Source organism: Vicugna pacos, unplaced genomic scaffold, assembly GCF_048564905.1.
Source record: "Vicugna pacos unplaced genomic scaffold, VicPac4 scaffold_19, whole genome shotgun sequence".
Lineage (NCBI taxonomy): Eukaryota > Metazoa > Chordata > Mammalia > Artiodactyla > Camelidae > Vicugna > Vicugna pacos.
The window spans coordinates 39,318,205-39,340,327 of record NW_027328740.1 but is presented as its reverse complement, the minus strand read 5'-3'; the positions used below and the strand labels follow the sequence as shown (position 1 = coordinate 39,340,327).

Here is a 22,123-nt window from a genome sequence, read left to right as displayed (position 1 = left end):
AGGCCTGGGCCCAGATTCCAGTTTAAATCGCCATTTCACCAACATAGGGCCTTGGACTAGAATGTAACCTCTCTTAACCTGTTGGTGAATATGTGAAATGGGCGTGATAATATTCGTTTCTTCCTGGGATTGTTGTAAATTCTAAAGAGTATTATAGCACACATGAAGCACTTAACAAACTGGCACTTAGCAGTGTTTACTGTGTGCGGCCGCCACGCTTGGCGTGTGTCAGAGCCGAAAGGCAGCATTTGTCTTTTGAGGACGCACTGGCAGCCCCTTGGCTAGGTTGTGAATTTGGTGATTTCCTTTAATCCTTGAAACTCTACGTGCCATGGGCAGTTATTTTCATGGACTGATGAGGAATCTCAGGGTAAAAACACTGTAGTATTTGTCCAAAGTCAGACCATAATTTGGGGTGCAGGGGCCTCAGTTCAGCATGGGTCCCTGGGCCTTCTGCCCTCTCCGTTCAGCACCAGAGCCAGATGTGGGTTCAGCTGTCTCCCAGCCCAGAATATCCGGCAGGTCACAAGAAACACCTTGCCCTGCGCTGTTTGAGCAAAAACTCCGGAGGAGAGGCAGTTAGAAAAGGGATTAACATAAAAACAGACGACTGCAAACTGTGATCAACTCTGAGAAGGAAAGAAACAGGCCTTGCCGTGCAGAGCTGGGGGTTTTCCCGTCAGGGCTGCTCTGGGGGCGTTCATCTCAGCTAAACAAGTTCTGCTGCTGCACCAAGGCAGGAAGGCAGGGCGCATGTGGCCAGGTAGACAGGGCCTTGTTAATCATAATCACTCCCCATTCAGCTGCAGCTGTCACGGGCAATTACCTAGTAAACACATGTCGGCCATAATCATCACGCACTTTGCTTGGTAGTTTTATTGGCCCCACTTTTGAGATGAGGTAATTGAAAATGGGGAGTTTGCTGCATGCCCGTGATTTCCTTGGAAATACCCCACTGGTCTTTCCACCTAGACTGGTGTGGCTGTCATATCCCAGCCATGTGAATGGCATCGTGTAGCTTCTCCGAAGCGGCCCAAATGACTGACATTGATATTCTTAATTCGTAGGAAATGGTATGTGACAATAAGAGAAAAAGGTAGTAAGAAATTGTTTTGAAAGCTAGAAAAAAATCCAATTCTTCCCCAGCTGGGGGAGCTTACCCTGTGTCCCTCACCCTACTCACTTCCTGGCATCTCCTCCCTGCCAACTCCGCGTTCAGAAACCACTCTGAGCGTTTGAAGAACATTTTGCCTCATGACACTGTTGACAACGACCTGCGACCTCTCTGTTCCTGGTTAACTCTCTCTTCAAAGCCATTTTAATTTTATGCAGGCTCCTCCGCTCAGATGTAAGACTAGCCTCTTTAAACTTCTTCATGCAGCTCCTTAATGAAGATCTTGGGAAGGAAACCCAGCCAAAACCTGGGAGGTATTTACAAAGTGACTGCAACCTCAGTATTTTGTGAAAGTCAAATCAGAGGAGTGGGTGACTCAGGAAAGGCTTTTTTAAGGTAGAAAGGGGAAAGTGAAAGGACACAGGGTGTGTGAGAATGAAGCATCTCGGGTCCAGCTAGCAAGGCACCTGCGTTCAGGATGGTGTTTGGAGAGTGCAGAATTCTCACAAAGAAAGAAGTGGTGGGATGGGAGGGAGGACAGTTGGGTACTTTACTGGGGAGGGAAAAAGTGGGTTGAACATTTCCTGGTTGAACAAAAGGATTGTGACATGATATGCTTGTATTTTGGAGAAAAGGGTTTTGTGAGGACAGGCCTAGGAGAACGCTCTCTGGCTGGGGTGTCATCACAACAAACACAGAGAACCGGGCCGACCCCCAAGTCCCCTGCTGGGGGAGAGGCTTCCCGCCAATTGGAGCCCTGTTGGCTGCTTCTGTCCCTTAGCTGGGGCCTGAGAGCTCCCTTCACAACCCAGTCCTTTTGATACAAGAAAAAAAAGTAGGGCATGAGAAGGGCTGTGTTCCAGGCTTTGATTGAGCCCCTGGGATGTGCCCAACCAGATTTTGTTCCTTGGCTTCATGCAGTTAAGTATTCAAGAGCAAGCCAGTGTTGAGTAAAGGTAGATTTATTCAGAGAGATACATTGAAATGCAAGAGAAACGTCACGACGTGTGGGGGTTTGATGCTCAGATTAAAAGTGTGTACACACTCCACAGACTGAGTGTGGGCCTTCTCCGAAGAGGGAGAGAGATGGGTGCCCGCGAGGTGGCGCTGTGTTGCTCATTTTCTTGGGCTTGGTGGCTTCATATGCTAATAAGTAGAAGGACCAGCCTTAGGGCAAGGGGCCGGGATTCCCAGTGAGTAAGCCATTTCCCACCCTGTGACCTTTTGTGGCTAGCCTTGCAATTGCCCTGGTGCCTGGGGCCGGGTTATTCACAATGTTACTATTACAATGGGTGTTTAATGAAGCTCAAGCTCTGCTAGAAGTTAAATCTCTTCATCCTGAGCCTCAAGGCCTATTGGGGGGTTGAATCCTTCACCATTTTGTTGTTAATTGCTGTGGCCTTCCTTGAATGGCTGTTCTCTGCCCCCTTCCATCCTGTCTCACTGTGATGACACAGAGAGAGCAAAGTCCGGGCCCTGCCTGTTCTCCTGCATTTAACAGTTGGAGGTGTGGGGTTGGCTTATGATGACTCTGAGTGGTGAGAAGGATGTTTCAGATTTTCCCACGTGAGACATGGGGACCTGCCAGCAGCCACCGCAGATTTATGTCACGGGCATTATCGCTTGTGTTGTTGTGGAAAAAACAGACCAGCCAAGACACAAGCACCACTCGGAGGGTTGGAGTACTGAGATTTACAACGCCAGCGGGCTCAGAGCGGCTTCTGTTCTGAAGGTCTGAGCACCTCCAAGACCTGCACATGAGGTTTTATAGGCTTAATTACAAGTATGGGGCTCTTAGCCAATAAGGCTCAAACAAGAATAAGCAAGGAATCAGTGCACTGAAGCTTATCAATTTGGAACAGATCTCGTTACTGACAATTGTTGACCTTGGATTTACGAGTTAGCCCAGCAAAACTTAGGTCAGTAAACCGACACTTATCACACTTGGATATGTGACTTAGCTTGTTAGCCCAGCTGGGCTTTTCCTTCACTGTGTCACTTATCTTTCCTATTTTTCTTCTTTAAGTATTTAATCCAAATTTAATATCAAGGTTTTTTGGAAAAGAATTTCTCTTTCTTTTCTTTGGGGCTCTTTTGGGGTGGTAGGTAATTAGGTGTATTTATCTGTTAGTGGAGGCCCTGGGGCTTAAACCCAGGACCCCGTGCACGCTAAGCACATGCTCTACCACCAGCCCTATCATCTTTTTCTTTTTTCTTTAGCTGCCAAGAATTTTACAGGTGAATTTCTAGTCGGCCTATAACACTTGCCCTGACTTCATGGAATCCATTTTTATGACTTTATCTCCCCCTGGTATCATTAAAGCATTGAATCTCCATTTTCTCTTCACTCAGTTTTGCCTTTTTGTTGTTATGGTTGTTAAGCTGTGTTGAAAATATTTGATTAATTTCTCTTTTAGCAGGAGGCTCTAAGTAAATAATATGTAAACAAACAGCACACTTAAATGGTTTTATACATTCTAAGCTGTTTAGTAGTTATTTAAAAACCGAATTGGCTATTACAGTGATAAAATTTTTAAAATAGTTTTTAATTATTTATAATTATATAGCTGATTTAATATATGATATATGTTTCAGCTGTACAATAGATGCTACATTTACAGTTACTGAAAAATATTGGCTGTATTCCCTGTGTTGTATGATACATCCCTCTAGCGTGTTTACATTTCATGTTGCAGTTTGTATAAGAAATTTGGGTAACGCAGAGTCTGGGACGTGGATGTGTCTGACCCAGGTTCACGCAAACCCTGCCTGTCAGAGCTCAAGCCCTCACAACTGTCTGCAGGGGAGCGAGTGGAGGCAGCTCTCATCAGCGCTGGCACCACCCTCTGAGTGGCAGTGACAATACTGACTGTCTGAGGACGTGCAAAATGTTGTTCCAAAGCTTTACATGCATTTCTGCATTTAACAATTAAAGCCCTCCTGTGAGGAAGTGTTTTATGTTTTTAATGAATAATACATTTTATTTTGATATTGATAGAATCCAAACCTACGGAAAATTTACAGGAGTAGTACAATAAACACTTAGATACTGTTCACCTTAAAGGGCACTATTTGGCCTTTTGTGTCTGGCTTATTTTAGTATAAAGTTTCAAGGTTCATCCATATTGCAGCCTGAATCAGTACTTTATTCTTTTTGTTTGATAATATCCTTTTTCTTTTTTTTCGTTTTTGGTCTATTTAAAAATGTTTTCATTGAAGTCTAGCCAGTTTATAATGTGTCAGTTTCTTCTGTACAGCATAACACTTCAGTTAAATAGGAATATTCGTGTATTCATTTTCATATTCTTTTTGAACATAAGTTACTACAAGATATTAAATATATTCTCCTGTGCTATACAGTGTAAACTTGCTGTTTATTGTATACATACTCAGCATCTGCAAATCTTGAACTCCCAATTTATTCCTTCCCACACCCTCTCCCCTCTGGTAACCATAGTTTGGTTCCTGTGTCTCTGTGTCTGTTTCTGTCCTGTAGATAAGTTTATCTTATTGTTTCTTTGGTTTTTTTGTTTTGTTTTGTTTTGTTTTGTTTTGTTTTAGATTCCACATGTGAGCGATCTCATATGGTAATTTTCTTTCTCTTTCTGGCTTACTTCACTTAGAATGACATTCTCTAGGTCCATTCTTGTTGCTGCAAATGGCATTATTTTATTATTATTTTATCGGTGAATAGTAGTCTATTGGACAAATATACTGCAACCTCTTTATCCAGTCATCTGTCACTGGACATTTAGGTTGTTTCCATGTCTTGCTATTGTAAACAGTGCTGCTATGAACATTGGGGTGAAGGTGTCTTTTTGAATTACAGATCCTTTTGGATATATGCCCAGGAGTGGGATTGCTGGGTTATATGGGAGGTCAATTTTTTGTCTTTTGAGGAACCTCTATACAGTTTTCCACAATGGCTCCACCAAACTGCATTCCCACCACAGTGTAGGAGGGTTCCCAATTCTCCGCAGCCTCTCCAGTATTTATTCTCTGTGAACTTCGGAATGATGGCTATTCTGACTGGTGAGAGTTGGTACTTGATTGCACTTTTGTTTTGCATTTCGCTGATAATGATATTGAACATTTTTTCATGTACCTATTGGCCATATGTATGTCTCATTGGAGAAATGTTTCTTTAGGACTTCTGCCCATTTTTGAATTGAATTGTTTGTTTTTCTTTCTTATTAAGTATAAAAGCTATTTACATATTCTGGAAATTAAGCCCTTGTCAGTTTCATTTATTGCAAATATTTTCTCCCATTCCATAGGTTGTCTTTTAGTTTTGCTTACTGTTTCCTTAGCTGTGCAAAAGCTTGTATGTTTAATTAGATCCCACTTGTATATTTTTGCTTGTATTTCTATTGCTTGAGTAGACTGCTGTAGGAAAACATTGCTGAGATATATGTCACATGTTTGCCTATGTTTTCTTCTAAAAGTTTTATAGTCTCTTGTCTACATGTTTAAGTCTTTATCCATTTTGAATTCATATTTGTGTATGCTGTGAGGGAGTAGTCTAACTTCATTGATTTACATGCAGCTGTTCAGTTTTCCCTACACCATTTGCTGAAGAGACTGCCTTTACTCCATTGTATGTTCTCACCTCCTTTGGCAAAGATTCAATGACCAAAAGTTTGTGGGCCTATTCTTGGTAATTTTGTTTATCCGTTCATTGATGGATGGATATTGTTAGTAACTTTTGGCTACTCTGAATGATACTGCTATGAATATTGATGTGAAAGATTTTGCGAGAATATGTTTTCATTCTGTTGGCTGTACAGTTGGCCCGCCACTTCTGTAGTTTCCTCTTCATGGATCCAGATGGCTGATTGTAAAGGGACTCGAACATCCTTGGATTATGGTTTCCAGGGTGGGGTGTTCCTGAAAGCAACCCCCCGAGGATACTGAGGGATGACTCTATATGTAGGAGTGGAATTGCTGAGCCATATAACTCTAATCTTTTGAGGAAACACCAGGCTTTTCCAAAGAAGCTGCACCATTGCCGCTTTCCAACGGCTGTGTATTGAGGGTTCCCATTTCTCTGCCTCCTGACCGACACTTGTTATTGTCCAAGATTTGATTATAACCATCCTAGTGTGTGTAAAATGAGATCTCATTTTGATTTAGATTTCGCTATTGATGCTGAGCATCTTTTCATATGCTTATTGGCCAATTGTGTATCTATTTAAATCCTTGGCAAATTTAAAAATTGGGTCGATTTTCTTTGTATTGCTCAGTTGTAAGCATTTGTTTTATATCCCGGATACTAGCCTATTATTAGATATATGCTTTGCAAAATTTTTCTCCTATTCTGCAGACTGTCGTTTCACTGTAATTTTTTTAAACTTTAAAACAATTTCTTTATAGGGAAGGTAATTAGATTTTTTCTTTGTTCTTATTTTTGTCTAGAACGCACTCTATCACTTGAGCTACCCCCTTCCTCTTTCATTTCACTTTCTTGATTATGTCCTTTGTAACAAATGGTTTTAATTTTGATGAAGTCAATTTTATCTGCTTTTTTTTTTAATTACTTGTGCCCTTGGTATTGTATCCAGGAAGCCATAGCCTATACTACGACCAGAAAGATTTATACTATGTCTTCTTTTAGAAAATTTATACATTTAGTTTTTACGTTTCTGTCTGTGATCCATTTTGAATTAATATTTATTTGTTATATAAAATACAGGGGTCCAGATTCCAGATTCATTCTTTTGCCTGCAGATACCCAGGTGTCTCTGCACCATCTGTTGAATAGACTATTCTTTCAATGGAGTGTTGTTGGCAAATTTGTGGAAAACTGACTGTAAATGTAAGTATTCCCCCTGGATATTTTATTGAGTCTCATTGATTTATGCTTCCAAACTTATGCCAGTACCATAATGACTTGAGTACTATAGATTTGTAGTAACCTTTGAGTGAGTCCTCCAAATTTGCTCTTCTTTTTCAAGATAGTTTTGGCTGACCTGGGCGCCTTGCATTTCCATATGAATTTTGGGAACAATTTTTCAATTTTTAGAAAGAAGTCAGCTGGAATTTTGATAGAGATTCCATTAAATTTGTAGATCACTTTGAGGAGTCTTAACATTTTTGACAATATTGTATACCATTCCATGAACATGGGATGCCTTCAATATATGTAGATCTTTTAAATATTTTTTGGTGATACTTCAAAATTTTCAATGTACAAATCTTGTAAAATTTTGTTTAATGTATCTCTCATTTTATTTTTAATGCTGTTGTAAATGGAAAGGCTGAGCTTCCTAAGGGTGGGACTATATATCAATTTATTTATTTCTAGGATTCCTTCACAGCAAATACCCTAGGTTTGTATTTGCTACATAAATCTATCCACAATTCTTCCCATCCCTGTGTTATAAGAAACCAAGACCTAGGTTAAGCTGCCTGAACACCTATGTGGACGTGAGAAATGAGACCCTTGGGTGGGGCTTTGTGCAGATGATACTGAGGTTATTCAGGGTGGTTCATCTTAATTACTTTTAAATAATCCTTTCAGTGTATTTAGTCAGATACATTAAGAACATGCCCTTTTGATGTGCAGAGGATCTAAGAGTAAAATTTTCAAATAATTTCTAGTGTGTGTGTTGTACTTGAAACCTAATTTGCATCAATCTTTGAAGATTTATGTTTCAGGAGCTTTGACTAAATAATACCTGTCTTTATTCAATAGCTACAACTAAATGCTCAAGCAACATGTAAGAGTTTGAGCAAACTGCCCCCACCCCGTAGTGCTGGTTGGCTGCAGCTGTAAATGGAGTCAGCGTTTACCTCTCCCAGTACGCTTATGCTGATCTGCTCAAAGCGGTTCTCCCAACAGTTTGTTGGTGGTCTTATGGACAAAGCCATAAAGCAGTGATTGAAGGTTGCTAGAATGGAATCTATTTTTATTAATATTAAGAAAGCACATATTGAGTGCTTACTGTATGTTGGGAATTGTCCCGCAGCCTCACATGAAAATTATTTCTCTTAAAAACTCTCATAGTTCCTTGTTCTTCGCACTTTACAGATAAGGAGACTGAGGATTAAGTCTTCTCTCTTTTGTGGGGAGCTCATTATCAATGATGGAAGGTTGTAAAGAAAAAGATATTGATTCATCCTGAGAAAACATTTTTCTGAGAGTCAGCATTGAAGAGGGTGACCACTGTTTGAGTGAGACGAGCCCCGGGTTGAACAGAATCAGCATCCCTGTCTGCACACGGCACATGTAGAACTACGTGGTGGGTGAGGTGGCATGGCTGAGCAGGGAAAGCAGATGCCGGGCCGTTGGGCTATGCTCAGGCCCAGTGGGGCATTCTCCTAAGGGCAGTGGACCGTATTGACAGATTTTATGTAGGGGAGTGGGGTGCTCTCGTAGGTCACTTTTGTCTTGTAGAATGCTTAGAAACATTTAGAAGGCTCGGCAGGAGATGATGTGATGAGTCAGAGTACGGTGGCTGTGAGGTGTAGCAGTGTTCAGTTTTCAAGTGATATTCAGTCCCAGGTTTGTGGCTCAATAGCCGTGAAACTTTGGATGACGCACTCAAGGAAGTGAAACAATTTACCTAATCAATTGAAGCAATGATGTACCGACTTCCCAGGACTGCTGTGGAAATCCAGTGAGATAACGTGTGCACAGTGTGCAGTGTGGTCCACAGCACAGAGTCAGTGCTGAGTGAGTGCCAGTGAGTACATGGTAGGTCAGTTGTGGGTGGTGGGACTTGGTGACTGAGGATATCTGGGCCCTGAAAGAGGGGTCCAGTCACAACTGTGAGTGATGGGCCTGAGCTGGGAGAGGCAGGGAGATCTTGCCCCCAGACCAGGGGCCTTGGGCAGGACGGCTATTGGAGGAGCACCGTGAAGTCAGCTCTTTACAGGTGGAGTTGGAGGTACCCTTGAGATATCTAAGTGCAGTGTCACGAGCTCACAGAGGAGGTCTGGGCCCAGGCTGTGCATTTTCCTATAATCTCAATCCCTGAGGACGCCCAGGTATTGATCACTGAGTATGAAGTCATACTTGATAGGACAAGTGAATAGTAGTATCATCTCTGTCATCAAAGCTCACGTCTCTTTATTCATCACTCACTTTGCTAATTGGGAACTTACAGAGCTCACTTCACTACCCTTCCCTGGGATCAGGCTCCACAGAAAAGAGCTGGTGATTCTCCCTCTTTTCCAGAAGAGGACACATTTAGCTGGTAGACTTCTATACCTCGCCAGACTTAGAATTTTAGTTTGTTGGCTTAATTCTATTTTCTGTTGGCCATCTCCTGACAGGAGAGACGTTTTACCTCATGGTCAGGTTTCAATTAGCTGTTACTGAGAATTGCTGATCTGATCCATAGTGTATGTATTCTATTAACTTTGTAGAGTACTTATCATTTTTCTGTCTTTGCCCTTTAATATTGTTTGCCCCTTCAATTTTCTATCCTATTTGGGGCCTTAATTTATTTTTTAATTAAAAAATGTCTGTTAGCAGTTAAGAAAATAAAAGCAAAGAAAAGATGCACATGATAGCTAAATTTAGAAAATATCTAGTATGCTTTCTGTCTCGGGGATGGAGGGTTCTAAAAACTCGTGAAAACCTTCATTACATAAGTTCCTTAAAATGCATATTAAGAAATAAAACCTTCCTTCTTCATCTTTCAAGCTGCAAGGCTAATTGTCAAGAAAATGAGGGGAAATCCTCAGAAGCCAAGACAAACCAGAAAGTAGGGATTCTGGGAGATATGTGTGCCTTAGAAGCCCTGGGGTGCAGGTTGGCTCCTGAACTGAGATTCAGTTGCCCTGGCAGGAGGGCAGGAGGTGAGCCCGAGGCCTCTCACACTGGGTGTTGGATGGCTGTTCTTATGTAAGGCCAAGTACATCCTGAGAATCCTGCTTTACAAAAGGGTGAATTTGAAATAAAAGAAAAAATACATTCCTCAAGGCAAGGAAATAAGGAAAGTCAATTTTTTTCGAAGAGGGGAAAAATAACATATACAAAGTAAGGATTTAGTTTAAAGCTGTTATGGCATGAGAGTGACCACAAACTCCTGATAGAAAATCTCAGCTCCTCCCGGAAAGAGAAGTTGTGTTTTGAAGATTCAGTGGACCGCCATTCCGAAAAAGGCCTCCAGAGTCTTCTATATCAAGATACTGGACCCAAATACCTCCCTTCCATGGTCTCACTTAAATAACCAGAAAGGTTTTAAAGGAAAGAAGCAATAATCATAGTTCTATTTATTGACATTATTATATGCTAGGAATTCAGAGGTGACTTTGGAGTTGTCTCCTCTTTTATGGACCTTACTTTCTATTTGACATAGTTTGGAAACTTGGTGGAGGGTGTTGTTGGTCTGTTGCAATTAGCCAGGAGAGGAGATTATGAAAGCAATGAAGGGTGGGTGATATTTTTAGCTGAGGACAGTCCTGTTCAGTTGGCTTGTAATTGCAGGCTCGTTGAGTTCTCACTGGAGGGAGTTGATCTTATGGAAGATGGACTTAACTCAGGCCTCTTCAGAATGGACAAGTGAACCTGGAGAAAGACAGTCAAATCTGTGCAGGCATTAAAGTCCACGTGAACGTGCTGTATCCCTGAGCCAAAGATAGGACAAGTATGCAGCACTTCTTGAGGACAGAGGAGAGGCTTTTAAGGTTCTCCAAGAATGAATCCCAGGGAACCGTGATGGCCAGTTGTCAAACTGTGACTTTGCTCTTTGGACGGTGTACCAACCAAGGGTATTGGCCTTTTATATGTTTTCATTTCTCTTTAATACATGTCAGGTGATGAGGACGTGGGCATAAAGGTTTGATATCTTGTCGAGGTGAGTCTTGGTAGCTGCCTAGAAGCGCGGCTCAGCTACTGGTGCATCATACATCTTGCCGCCCATCCCGCTCCCAGGCTCCGTGATCACGGCAGAGTGGTTCCTTATTGAGCTGTCCGTCTCCTCTGTGACATCGTAACCAAACAAAAGGCTGGAGCGTATTAGCTTGGCTTTGCTCTTTTCCATTCTTCTCTTCTAATGATGATGACTGGTAGTGGACCCAGTTACGTTTGCAGATGACTTACAAGTAGGGCTGTCAGTACAAACCTTGTAATCCCCACTGTGTGATCTAGAGAAGAAAGTTACATTCTTTCCAAATTGTTTTGATGCACTTATGTGGGAAAATGATGTACGTTTGAATGTGTATTTCCTCTCTGAATCATCATGGCTAGAGATGAATATTTGTAGACACGGAATGAGTTTTCTGTATTTGAACTGTATGGTCCCCTAAATTCTCCCCAGCTTTTTAAAGTCATCACTGGAGTGCTACCTCCAGAGTGCCCCAAAGTATCCACCACTGCCTGCTCTTCGGACACTGTGAGTTTCCAAGTTGGAGAAGGCTGCTGGCTGGTAAGGCATTCTCTGGCACATCTCTGGTTGGGTGATGTGAGCTTAGAACACAAGACTTGGCAGACAGTAACTAACCACGATCACGTCCATTTCTGGAACACTCATGGAGGATTTTACACCTATGCTAGTGGAATACGTTATTTCATTTAGTTTTCCCAACAATCATAATTAGACTTTATCACCTGCATTAAAAAGGAAACTGTCAAAGCGAGTGACGTGCAGACTTTGGACTGGAACACGGGTCTTTCTGATCCCTGTCTCTGTTCCCTCCCCGGCCTATCCTTCCAAATGGCCTGGAGACTCTTCCTCAGTCTTGAGTTTCCCGCTGATGTTAACACTCTCTTTGTTTCTGGAGAGGAAAGCAAGTCTAAACTTCCTTTCCAGTTGGAAATGGAACGAAGAGTTAGCGTTGGAAGCCGGGAGAGTCTGTCCTGTGAAGAAGCGCTCTCCGAGGCACGTCCACTGGGACGTCACGTCCCTGTCTGGGCCCCTTGCTCAGCCTGTGCACAGGTGACAGCACAGATGGGCTGAGCAGTCCTCCCGGACAGAGCAGTGGGTTGGAAATGAGTTTGGGGATTTGGTTTCATTAGATAGCTTCCTGAGGGTCTTCGCCTGGCACTTCGAGTGGGAGCATTCCCTGTCCCACAGACTTGTGCTCTGGGTCCGTGCAGACCTGACGTGGCCTCAGCCTGAGGCTCAGGGCCCGTGGTGATGAGGAGCATTTTAGTCCATGGTCTGCCAGAGGCTCTGACACTTCTGGTCTGTGGGAATTTGTCCAGGATGATAATAATTCCTCCCCGAGTTTCAGATTTCCTTGCCTGTGAGCCGGGTAGTAATAGTTTCTGAGATGATTGTAATGATTCAGTAACGGGTGCAGCGTGTGCTGGCAGGTAGCTGGTGCTTAAGGAGAAGAAGTCGCAGTCACACTGTCAGCTTCTCACTGTGCGCTCTGTGCTTTGAGAGGTTGTGTGTTTGGTGAAAGTCCCGCCCAAACCCTAGGGTCTAGATGAACTGTTGTTCCTTTTCTTTCCCTTCCTTTTCCTCTTTCCCTTCTCGGTGTCCCATGTTTAGGTAGGAGATTCCTCTATTTCAGGGAATACGGGCCTTTCTAGTAAAAGGACAGGCGGAACACGGAGAGGTGGGGCCCGGAGGGGTCTGGAGCTTCTGCACAGCGCTGCTTCCCTGCATTTCTGCATCCGGTCCCGTCAGGGCACTGAGTCAGCCTTCCTCTTCCTTCCTGTGTCATCGGGTCTCTGTTTTATGGGAAAATCTTTTTACGTGTCTTTTTTCACTGACATGTTTCTTTCAGAAGCTTGTTGCTTTTCTCCCTGTGCTTCAGCGTTCCGAGGAGAGAATTCAGCAGTGCAGCCTCCTCTCCGAGCTCTATGAGTTGATCGGCTTCCACTGCAAGTCCGCCTCCTTCAAGCGGGTGGCCCCCTTGCGGCGCGCGGCCCCCGGCATCCCGGAGCCTGGCGGGAAGGCCTGCTCCCGCCTCCTCCTGCAGACGGTTCCTGGCTAAATTCTGTCGCTGGACCTGCAGGACTTCAGCAAAGGTGTTGGAACTAAAACATTGCTTCAGTCTCATTAACCATGCCTGGTTTGGGCCCTGCTGTCCTGTCTCATCAGGGTGAATTTTGATTCGTTTAGAACAGGGCTCAGCAGACTTTTTCTGTCAAGGGCTTGGGAGTAAATATTTCAGGGTCTGCAAACCTCCCGATCTCTGGTGCAGCTGCTCAGCTCTGCTGTTCAGACGCCAGAGCAGCCGGACAGTCCACACACCCACAGAGCTTTATTAACAGCAGTGGCTGGGGCTGGATAGGGTGTATGAACTGTAGTTTGTCCCCACAGCCTCCTCACTATTGACACCTACACCAGAGCGTGCATTTGTGACAATGGTTGAACCTACACTGACAAGTCATCATCACCCAGAGCCCATACTTGACACTCGGATTTACACTTGGTGGTGCGCACTCTGTGGGTTTGGACAGATGTGCAATGACATGTATCCACCATCACATCATCATACAGAGTCGTCTGTCTTAGTGACCTTAAAATGCTCCGTGCTGCACCTCATTCATTGCTCCTTCCCCTCTAGCCTCTGACAGCCACTGATCTTTAAGTCTCTGTGGTTTTCCCTTTCCCAGAACACCATACAGTTGCAATCAGACAGTTGCAGGACCTTCCCAGATTGGCTTCTTTCACTTAGTAATATGCATATAAGGTTCCTCTGTGTCTTTCCATGCCTTGATAACTCATTTCATTTTAGCACCCAATAATAGTCCATTTTCTGCATGGACCACAGCTTATCCATTCACCTACTGAAGAACAGCTTAGATGCTTCTGAGTTCTGGTGATTATGAATAAAGCTGCTATTTACATCTGTATGCAGATTTGTGTGTGGACATAAGTTTCCATTTCGTCGAGTAAACACCAAGGAGCACATTTGCCGGATCATATGTTAGGAGTACGTTTAATTTTGTAAAAAATTGCCAGACCGTCTTCCAAAGTATCTGGGATATTTTACATTCCCACCAACAATGTATGAGAATTCCTGTCGCTCCACAGCCTCACCAGCATTTGGTGCTGTCAGTGTTCTGCGTTTTGGCAGTTCTGACAGGTGTGCAGTGATACCTCGCTGTTTCAGTCTGCATCCCCTTGATGACAGATGCTGTGGAGCATCTTTCCATAGACTTCTTTGGCATCTAGATTTCTTCTTTGATGAGGTGTGTGTTCAGGCATTTTGGTCATTTTTTAATCAGGTTATTCATCCTTCTTGTTGAGTTTAAAGAAATTTTGGTATATTCTGGATGTCAGCCCTTTATCAGTGTGTCCCTTCCCTTCACCTGTAGCACCGGAGTTGTCCTTTGGGTCTCAGTGGAGTGTCAGATCTTCAAAGAGATTCCCTGTCTTCCCTCAGCCTAAATACTGTCCTTGTATTTTTCACTTTCATTGACTCATTTTGTTCTTTTTAAATAGCATTTCCCATAATTTGTAAGTATATTAAAGACAAAAGGGCAATGATTGAACACCGCCTCCCCCACCAGGCTGTGTGCCCTGTGAGAGCAGAGGCCCTGTCCCCACTCACAGTTTCCCATGAAAGCACAAGGCACATGTCCATGTAAAAGTGTGTAACGTGGGGCCAAACCTGATGAGCAGCTATAACGACATGTGTTGGCTGCCATTTATTGAGTAGACTTTGTTTCTGATTTTAATTATTAAATCACATGAATGAAACTTGTTCGTTTTGAAAAACAAAACAACAAATCTCACCTCCATGTGATTGGTACTTTCTACTTCGCCTTCTGAACCAGGAGGGGATGTTCACCATCATTTTGTGGAGGAGGTTGGGGAGGTAAAGTAAGAGAGTGAGATCAAATAAAGTAAAAATGATAACTATCAGTTGGCTTTATTTTCACTAAGACATAAAAGTTACTTTAAACCCTATCTCAGCTGTTGTTCTGTTGTTTTATACATTTCTCATAGAATTAAATGGAAGCCCATTAAACCCTGAAATGAAAATTGTGTGCTCAGGTCCTGAAAAGTGTTTATGTTTAGTTCTTTAAATGCAAATTTTCCCTGCTGGTTACAGAAAGTCTAGGCGGGAACACAGCCGTGCGCTGTGTGTGTCTGCCTGCTTCACGGGATGCTCAGTGTCATTTTCATTTTCTTGGGTTGCAGTTTATGACGGTTTTCCATAAGATATATTGTTCAGCCTTTTCCTGAATGAAGGATGGAATTTTCCACAGAAAATCTTATGAAAGAGAGTGACAAGGCACATGGGTTTCCCAAAAAGGAATAGCTGATGTAATAAACCCTCACTATGGTGAACTTTTTTAATACAAGCCAGTTGAAAATTTTATCACTAGGTCATATGCCACAAATCTGTCTTAAGAATAAAAAGATCCAAATTTTATAGAAGAAGCAGTTTGAATCAAGTAGAAATTATGATTTGTACACTATTTGTTGGTGGAACTTATACTCAGTCTTATCATAATTGCCTGTGGTAGGAACTGGATCATTATTTATTTATTAAAAATAAAATCCACTAGGTGCTATTTGCTCCATTCTTGATGCGGCAGTGCTGAGGTTAGTTAAGTTCGGCTATTTAGGATTCTTAGCTAGGTTTTCCGGACATTGATTTCAGCCTCTTTATCTTTTCTGCAACCTCTTCTTTTATGTCGGCCTTTGGTCTTTTGACAATGTGGAAATACTGCACGGATCTGCCTTTCCCTTTTTTCCTGTCTTTGTGGGAAAAGATTTCTGTAAGACAGACTACTTGGATATTAAGGATTTTGTGTGGGGTAACTTTGGTCAGTTCTAAGGATTTCAATTAATAAGTATTAATACTTGCTATTCCGCTAATGACAGTAAAATTATAAACTAACTTAAGTATACATCAGTAAGTATAGTAGAGTAAGCCCATCACCCAGATTAAGGAATTCACAAACTTTTCCATATTTCCTTTATTCAGACCTTCATTCTTTTATTTGTCCTTTGTTGAGGTATTTGACAGCAAATCCAAGAAGACATGTCATTTTACCCTATGTACTCAGGTAGGCATGTCTGAAAAATGAGGGCCTTTTCTTTAATCAGGTTTTTCCATTTGACCGATGTGCTCGTTAAGTACCAGCTGTATCAGGCATCTCACTAGACATTAGGGATCCTTGGGGCAATGAGACAGTCCTGGCTCCCAAGGAAGTTTAAGGGCTGATGAAAGAAACCAACACAGGAGCTTGGGTGCCTCACTTAAGGTCCCTGCTGGATGACACCATTTGGACAAATTTGTGCACAATACAGTAGGATTCATAGAAGGGACTGGTCAGACTTGTAGGGCAGGCCGTGAGAGAGGCAGTCAGCAGGGCTACAAGAGGTGGAATCATTTGATAAGAATCTGAAATCCTTACTGCCAACCTTTCTACCAAGCCCCCAGGGCCCATCACACACCACCCTGTGCTGTAACTGTTTTTGATTCCAGTTACCACATCTCCTTCAGGAAGGATTTTAAAGTGGAAAATATTTAAAATCCGTAATTGTTGCCAGAAGGGACATAGAACAAGGAACATGTAAACAACAGAAATGTCCATCAGCACATGACTGGATAAAGACGAGCTGATAAGTAGATACAATGGAATACTACTCAGCCATAAAAGATGCCATTTGCAGCAACATGGATGGACCTGAAGACCGTCATTCTAAGTGAACTGGGGTTGAAAGAGAAAGAAAAATGCCACATGACTTCATTTATGGGAAATCTAAAATTAATAGCAATAATGATAAGACCACAAATGAACTAAATATTTTGATTTCTTGAATATATGTAAGCACATCTGACTGTCCTTTGTGATTGGATTACCATATTCTGTTTATTATTCTTTTGCAGATGTCCTTATTCCTCTGGTAACTGTAATTTTAAAAATCTAAATTTCTAATCTGTTCTTAGAAAGAGTAATTAGTACATATATGTAAACTAAAAAATGCAGTATACTCTATACATGTATTTACATGCAATTTGTGTATGTTAAGTTGAACTGTAATAATTCTACCTAATAAAACTGAAAAAGGAAAAAAATAAAAAATTTATTTAAAAAAATCACCCCTCTTTAGATATTAAACCTTTCATTTCTGAGATTCTGTGAAAGACAGCATGAAAGTAGGTTTTTAAGATTTTCTCCTTGCTCCTCAGTGAGCAGCCTGGGCTGCACAGCTTGGCCGCCACAGGCACCCAGGACTTGCCTGCTTGCTCCTCACTTGTTGGGAGGAAGTTTAGCTGCTTCAGGAATATTTATGCTCTTAGAAGTTGCTGAAAACCCCACAGAGCTTCTGTTTACATGGAGAGTGTCTGTCAATATACCCCATTTTAGAAATTAGAACAGAAAATTTAAACCCAAGAACTGACAAGCATTCGCTGGCCCAGCACATGGTCAAAGCAGTGTTGCCACGGTGGTGTGTGTTGGTTCTAGAAAAAATGAACCGTACACTCAAGAAAGAGGGTGAAACCACAGATCTCATCTCAGCAATGCTATGAAGAGGTGGGACCCAAAGCCCCTAAAACAGTGCTGAAGTCCCCAGATGTCCCAGAACACACAGAGCCATGGGACCAAGAATCCAGTGTCTTGTGGATCATCAGCCGTGGGGACCGCGTCCTGGGTCAGGAGCAGAAGTAGGAATAGCAGGCACACAGTCCTATTATGCAAAGCTTTAAAGGTGTTGAAATGACTAAAAGAGTGGCAAAAATTTGCATTTAGAATACTACATTTCCTCTCCTGGAGACGTTAGAAGGATAACACTGATTAACAGAGGATGATTGTAATGGATTAACTATGTTACTGATGACATGAGCTGCTCACACTAACCCTGCACTCAGTGTAGACTAAGCCTTTTATGTACACACTTCATTAGGTCTGTACACCCCTGCAAGGTGGCATTAAGCACTCATACAACCATGAAACCACTGACTATAAAACAGTCACAAGGCTTCCTCTCCAGCATGAGGTAGCAAAACCAGCAAGGATTTTCAATGACAAAAGCCAAAATCACATATATTTGGGAAAGAAAGCAAACAAAACACTGAAGAACAATAAACCAAAAGAGCAGATGGAATGGAAATTTTATTGAAGAAAGCAGTGATTGATTCAATTAAAACAGGTAATGTCCCTGGTATAATTGAACCATCAATCCAAATTTTTGGAAGTGTGGGTTGTGAAATTACTATCTCACTTAATATTGGAATTCCTAGTTGGGCCAATTTGATATTCATCACTGGTGCGATGTTAGCTATTTAGGTAAATAACAATATTCATATTTTGTAAGTTAACAGGAATCATAACACAGGATTTAGGGAGAGAATGCAAACAACTACTATCATACTCCATCCAGTAAGGACACGTGTCCCTGTGTCCCCAAAGCAATGAGAATTTGCACACAGAAAACACAGTTCTCCAGTTGTGACAAGTACGAGACCGTGAGCCATGAATTACGAGAACAAGCAACTGTTTAAATGCCATGGGCAAATTTTTTATCATCTTGAAAACATCACTGATGCACTAAGTAAGAAAAAGAATTGTTTTACTAACAAATCTAACTGACACAGAGGTTTTTCCAAGTAAGAAGGTAATTCCAAAAAGTGCAGTAAAATGAGTTAACATGATCTGTGCAGTGACGAAGCTGATATTAGACTGACCAGCATCACGATTTCTGGTTTTGCACTTGCTCTCTGCTCATCACCTCTGACACAAGAATGATTCATATGATTTTTTTCTTTAGGGAAAAAACAGATAAATAAAATCTAACTAGAAGATATGGTATGGAAAGCAGTAATGAAGTTGTCTAACCAAATAATGCATCCAGTGTAATGTAGCACTAATTCGGGCACTAGAATTTTTTAAATCATGATTTATTTTATATCTTATTTCTATTTTAAAGGAGGCACTTAAAGTTTTCTACTTTATTCAACATATCTTGTGGGGGTTGTGATATACACTGGTATGGCAGTTTTCAGAGACTTAAAATCGCCTCTGTGGTTGTAGTCAGGAAAGGCAAGGCTCCCTCACAGCTGCGACGGAGAAGGAATCCCCGGAGTCCGCCTCCGGGCAGCTTCCAAACCGCATGTGCTTGCACTTGGCACAAGACACCATCAGCAAGTGTAACTGTGACAAGGAGATTTCCCCGGGGCCTGGAAGGTGCTCTAACATTGTGAAGCCACTTGTTTCCCAGTTAGGTAAGGCTTGGAAAAATAGTTTATTAGAAGTGACTTCCTTTGCATGTGCTTTTTGTCCTGAGAGGTCACTAATTAGCATAAATATAAAATACCCCATAATATAAGAATTGAGGTACCGCATCTTTCCATCTACCTGTCTATTTGTTTATCATATTTATACTTAGGTTACACTTTCTATGATGTTCAATTCCGGGCACCAAAAAAGAAAGGCTACAAAATATTTCTTATAAAAAGCTGGAATGAGTTTAAGGGTTAAAAACCACTACTTCTAACAATAAAAGCCAGATAATACTTTTAATCTCAAATGCATCAGACCTTCCCGAATTCCTCCCTTAAGTTCACTGTTACAACAGTAATGGAATCTCTGTCTTTCCAAGACTCGGGCCTGATCGCCACCCACCCAGATATCTGTCTGTGGGTCCCTACTTGTCCTCGAGGCCCCCAAACACACCTTATGGGTTGAAATTTCTTCACTGTCCCTACTGTAGGGGAAACCTGGATGTCCCAGGCACTGTCCAGGAGTCACACCTATCTGCAAATATCAAAGTCATGTGACTGAAACGGGACAACCCAGGTGGTGTGATAGGGCTGAAAGCTCACCAATAACAGGTTTGGGGGCCTAACCCAAACCCTCCGGCTCCTCACATGAAGAAGGACAGGGAGGCCCAATTAGCCACGAGACTGTGGGGCTTCATTACTCCATGAATAAAGGATTTGTGCCAGTGCCACCTTTAGACAGGGAGCCCCAGAACCCAGACTTGGAAGCATCCTGTCCCCTCCCCCCTGAACAAATATCCTCTCAAGACACATAGTGAGAGATGGGAGCCCCGGTGAGCTCTGGAATAAGATGCAATCTGAAAGACTGCTGGTAACAAATGGTGTGGGGCTCGGACAGCCCCCAGGACCACCAGCCCTTGTGGTATCACTGATGCCCACACTTCCATCAACAACAGTTTCTTCAGGACATTTATGCACATATAACCATCACACAAAAATGATTGCTTAGACATATTATAAGAGAAATAACATTATGAGAATGCCAAATTCATGACAAGTCAGTGTCAAGACCCCAGAGTATTTACTGGATGAGATCTCACGTGTGCTCCACAGTGAGCTTTAAACCCTTAGGACACAGTCATGGAACAGTAGGCATTTTCTTTCTTTCCTCCAAGTTGGCTTTACTGGAGAACTCTGTAGACAGAGGAAGACTCTGGATCCCACCTCTACTACTTACACAAAGGGCTCATCACGTGGAGAGGGATCAGCGCTGGTGTGACCGGCACCAATGTGAGCACTCCCGTGCCCACCTCCCCGAGGAGCAGAGCTCCCACCACAGGAGCAGAGACCCCCAGGAGCAGAGGTCTCCCCACGGGCACTGCAGTGCCTGCAAGAATCAGGAGTCTGATGAGTGAGCCTGGGGCGGGCAAGACAGGAAGCAAGCACCGCTCCCTCAAGCTCTGCAGGTGATCTCTGTGTCATCTTGAATAAATACAGTCAGCATTAAAGATGTTTGACAAGAGGGTAAAGGGTAAGGCCTCCCCAAATCTCCAAGCATTCTTTTAGTGGGAGTCCTGTTAGAACACATGGTGACAAGAGACGCTGGCTTTACATGCGCACGTTGCCCTCAGGGCTGCAGGGGAGGCCACGGTGCTGCCTCTGCACCACCTCCTGCCCTCGTCCCCCAGACCTCACAGGGGCCGCTGACTCGTTTCTCTGACTTTCTCTCCTTGGTTGTGCTGCTCTTCCAGCTTTTAAGAGCTCATAAAATCCTCACCAGAAAATCTTTAATAATGAACCCAACTCAAACGAAATCAACCAAAGGGACACACTGCCTTCTTCATTACTTTATATTTTAAGAAGATATTCTTGAAGACGACTCCCTGACCTGAAGGGGTGGATGGAGGGGAAAAGAAAACAAGACAACCATTTTTGGGCCCATAAAAAATGAGAGGTAACCAGATGGTGTCTAGTCTTCATTGCACCTCTCTGCCTGCCCCAATTTCACATGCCCCTCCCAACTGAACTCATCAGAACTCGACTGAAGGAGACGGCTGTGCAAATTTATTGGAAACCAAATCAATCACTACGGAAACAGTCTCCCAAACCCAGCGAGAACACAGTAAGCTGACCAGTGCCAGGATCTGAATACGTGCAGATCCAAATTCCGACCCCCTCCCTGGTGGGTGTACTTACAGTGGGGGTGTCGCCGTGCAGTTTGTCTGCATCCAACATATAAAAATGAAAGGGACTCCAGTTTTCAACATCACAGTCCCTCTGAAACAACTGGTGGTCAATTAGCGTTTGTCGCCAGCAAAACTCGATTTTCTCCCCTGCACATGGAGGTCAACACACAGAAGTGACTGATGATCCCCGCTGCGAGTGTAGCTAAACGTTTCTAACCAAACTGGCTCCATCAGCCTCCTGATGATCAGGGGAGTGTTGTAGCCGCGGGGCTCTGCACACTAACGGCCAGGCAAGGAGGGCGCTTTCTTACATTGGGGAGAAAAAGGCTGGAGCAGCACTCGCTGGAAATAAATACTAATTAAACCTTCAGGTGCGGTTCTTGCAGCAGAACTCACCCAATAGATGAGGCTCCCTCCTTGCTGTCCAGTCATGTGAGTCAGGCTCATTTATATACCTGTGTGTTTGGTTTAGCAAGTGAATAATGTCTGTTTTCTGGAAATTATATGAGGGTGGGAAACCTTCCAAACATGTTGATTTATTTGCTGTGGAATTTGTTTAATCCTCTTAAGAGCATTTAGAATGACAAACTTCTTAAATTAGCATGTTTGCCTGAGAGACCTTTCCAGGCACATGGGCCGAAATCTAGGACAACCCAGAAACAAATTCAAAACCGTTTCAGCTGCACAGCACCACAGAATGTGTCCAGTTTGAGAAGCAAGGATTTTTTCTCCA

The 22,123-nt window shown here is 42.8% G+C and overlaps 1 protein-coding gene across 1 annotated transcript in view; it reads left to right on the top strand.

The window, feature by feature from the left end:
- The window catches only part of LOC140693409 (trafficking protein particle complex subunit 9-like), a 112,625-nt gene extending 99,528 nt beyond the window's left edge, over positions 1-13,097 (top strand). The window contains exon 6 of the mRNA XM_072957288.1: positions 12,830-13,097. The gene's annotated coding sequence lies outside the window, so the exon portion shown is untranslated. The remainder of the gene's footprint in view (positions 1-12,829) is intronic.
- Positions 13,098-22,123: the final 9,026 nt, after the last annotated feature.